The following is a 4,005-nucleotide window of genomic DNA, read 5'->3' on the forward strand; positions in this document are numbered from 1 at the left end:
GGTCTTCATCGCCCCCCAGCTCGTCTATGAAATAATATTGTCATTCCATGGTCTGGGCCGTCCCAGACATACCTGGCAAGAACAACTGAAGGACGACCTGAGGGCTGCTGGCCTCAACCTTACCACCGCTTGGGTGCTGGCCCTCAACAGACCTATGTGGAGATCTGTGTGTGCAGGCGCTACGCTCCATCCCGGAGCATGCGGACCTGAGTGAGTGAGTATTAGACTGCAGTCTATGGTGTTACCGCGAACTTAAATCCACCACGAAAAGTCCCTTTTCCCACTACCGCGAAATTAAATCCCCGCGAAGTCAAATGCATTTACAGTACTCTGGAGAATGTGGGGAGGTCAGCTATGTATGACAGGGAGTTCACTCAAACACAGGACCCCACTCAATTTTACACTTTCTCCTAAGTTCAGTGAGGATTATACAGGGACATATACAGGGTCACAGAGTGAGTTGTCGGAGTACCAAAGATAAGAATATCCACTATAATCAAGTATATCTTTAACACGCTGTAAAAACGATCTTCTCCTGCCGTTTGCAACGGGTATATGCATAAAGTGCCTTTAAGTTAATACCAAGGGCAAACTGGTGGAACCTGCTGTATATGGATTTGAACCCAGAACCTTTGGATTCTAAGTCAGTAACCCTGACAATTGTGTAACATTACTACTCATTTTGGTCAAGGATTGCATAATTACTTCCAATTGCACATTCATCTTTTAATGAACATGGTTTATTTCTACATTAAGTACATATGCTTCTACGTGTTTTCTTACATATTTTACTATACAGAATATTTTTGGTTTGGACATTAGGAGGACACAAGGATCGATTCCTCATGTTTACATGTAGTTCTAAAATGATCAATAATAAGCCTGTTCAAGGATCCAACTGCTCATGCACAGCGAAATGCATTGTGGGTAATATGTCACAGGTGAAGGCCCCTGAGACATAAACAAAGACACATCTGGACATGGTCTAGACAAGAGCTGTTTACAAGTTAGAGCCCTCCACCTTTGATATATTACTCATAATGCAATTTGTTTCACGTGTGCATTGGACCTTGATTGGACACATGAACTTATTTACCAGGACTTATTTGAAGAAAAGAACAATATTCAATTTGTAATGATTGGAATACAATACTATTGTGGTAAAGGAAGAATGATTTTTTCCATATCTACTCAAATGAAATGACTGTTGTCTTGTATTTAATTACAAATGTCGACTTGAAATAAAACATAGGGCTGTTTGTGAATATGTGCCATAGAAAATAACAATTTAATGCCAAATAGCTACCTTAGCAGGCTGAGATGTTTTTTTTATACATACACTCGGCACAAAAAGTTTGGAATATCAACTTTGGTATATCATATTTCTGTTATTTACGCATCAATTTCAATGTATTATATATCAATAGAAAGCTTGTGTGATTGTCTTTCCTATGGTATCAAACTTATTATGATTGTTAACACATGAAACGAGCACAAGGCCTGCTAACGTGAGTGGGTCACGAAAAAAAAGTGCCCAAATTCCCCGTTTCTGTTCAAAACTGTATCGTCCGGTTCAACCGTTGTTATGGCCGCGGGTGACAATGATTCAATCAATCCTTTTATCACCTAACGTTTGGTATACAGAACATCCAAGTTTCTTTTTAGCATATCTGAGTAGAGTATTTTATGAGTGTAAATTCATGGAACGAGCACCAGGCCTGCTTACGTTCAGTGGGTCACAAAGATAAAGTGCCAAAGTTACCCTACTAAAGTCAATCACTCATGCTGCTCATTTTCTTCCGTCAGTATTGACTTGTGAATGAAGGCAACTTGAATAAACAGGACATGTCAATCAAAGCTACTATTAATCTTTATTCAAGCAAAAAATCTGAACCATGGCAAGAGGTAATCAATCGAATGCTAGCCATAAGCCGTAGGAAGGCTATTGCACCCTAAGACTGTGCTCCAGCATCCAATGGTCCTTGCTCTGTGTGGACTGGTGTTGTAATCTTGCAGAATGGCATTTGTTCCAATATTGAAGAGGTAGAATGTTGCTACTGGATGGAGGATGGTGTCCCTATTTGTCACCACATTAGTTTGCCTGGAATGATGATGAGTCTTGTTTACCCTATGGTGGTTACACCGCCCCACACCATGACGCTGCCTCCACCAGCAAATGCCGAAAGTTGTTCTTGCCTTGTCAGCGTGCGGTTGATCTTGCCGCATCCACGCTTTGATTCTGCCATCCAACTATCGAAAGGGCAGGTGAACTCTACTCAAGTGTACTAAAACCTTGAGTAGAGTTCACACTTGTAGACAAAATGTGAGGTGAAAAGAGCATTGATTGAACCAGTGACACACGCGCCAATATTAACAGGACGATGCAGTGTTGAACAGAAGTAGGGGAATTTGGGCACTTTTTTTTCGTGACCCACTCACGTAAGCAGGCCTTGTGCTCGTTTCATGTGTTAACAATCATAATAAGTTTGATACCATAGGAAAGAAAATCACACAAGCTTTCTATTGATATAATACATTGAAATTGATGCATAAATAACAGAAATATGATATACCAAAGTTGATATTCCAAACTTTTTGTGCCGAGTGTATGTGGATAACATGGTAGCTAAGAAATGTATGATTATTGTAAAGGGAATGCATGACTCTTGCAGCTGCAGAAAGCACTATCTCCACCATGGATTGATGTCTTCCACAGATTTGGAATTCATCACTTTCAGTTACAAATTCCATGGTCAGTAATGACTATCATAATTTTTATCAACAAAATTGATTGGATAGGTTCATGGATAACAAAGATATCTTCATATAGGTCTACAGCCATAATATCCTATGGCCATGGACTTTGTTACTAACAGTCATGAAGTTCCTTTACAGCCATGGAATTCATCTATCCATGGTCTCTAGATATACAATGTACTTGGTCACAAAACAAAACAAGCAGCTGGATAAGATTCATAAAGTACGACAAAACTTGTCCAGTTTCTTGAGTAACTTTTGTATTGTGAATTTTTATCAAGGTACATGTACAGAGTGATAATTATTTTTGCAATGTTCTGTACATCATAGTGATTAGCACATCATATATTTACTGATGTTTTATAGATTATGAGTCAGCTCCGGATGGGAAAAGTGGTAATTTGTGTCAGTGTTCTGGTTTTCTGCTGGCTGCTTCACCGTTGAGCAGGTTACAGTCCATCTGCTGGGTGGGGCTGGGGCGGTCAAACCCATCTAACTTGTGGTGGAGAACCTGTCGTGGGAACATGGAAGAGTTTAGAGTTTGGATACACATACAGACACACACACAGGCACACACAGATACAGATACACACACACACAGGGTGGGGCTGGGGCGGTCAAACCCATCTAACTTGTGGTGGAGAACCTGTCATGGGGACATGGAAGGGTTTAGGAGGTTGAACCTTAGCCTTACACACACACACACAAACGAACACAGACACAGACACACACAGACACAGACTTGTACACTCACACATAACAAAGACACACACACACACAGGCAAATGCACACACAAACATATACACAGATATACACACACAAAGAAACACAGACACACACACATGCATGCACACACACACGCATGCACACACACACACACACACGCATGCACAGGTGCACACACAGGCGCACACAGATACAGACACACACACACGTACACAGGGTGGGGCTGGGCCAGTCAAACGCCTCCAACTTGTGATGGAGAACCTGTCATGGGGACATCATGGGGAGTTTAGAGTTTGGACCTTAGCCATACACACATACACACATACACACACACACACACACACACACATACACACACACGCACACACACACACAGACTTGTACACCCACACATAAAAAGACAAACACAAAGAGTAATACACACACACACACACACACACACACACACACACACACACACACATACACACACACGCACACACACACACACACACACACACAGACTTGTACACCCACACATA

The sequence above is a fragment of the Branchiostoma floridae genome, unplaced genomic scaffold, assembly GCF_000003815.2.
Source record: "Branchiostoma floridae strain S238N-H82 unplaced genomic scaffold, Bfl_VNyyK Sc7u5tJ_1336, whole genome shotgun sequence".
In the NCBI taxonomy this organism is placed as follows: Eukaryota; Metazoa; Chordata; class Leptocardii; order Amphioxiformes; family Branchiostomatidae; genus Branchiostoma; species Branchiostoma floridae.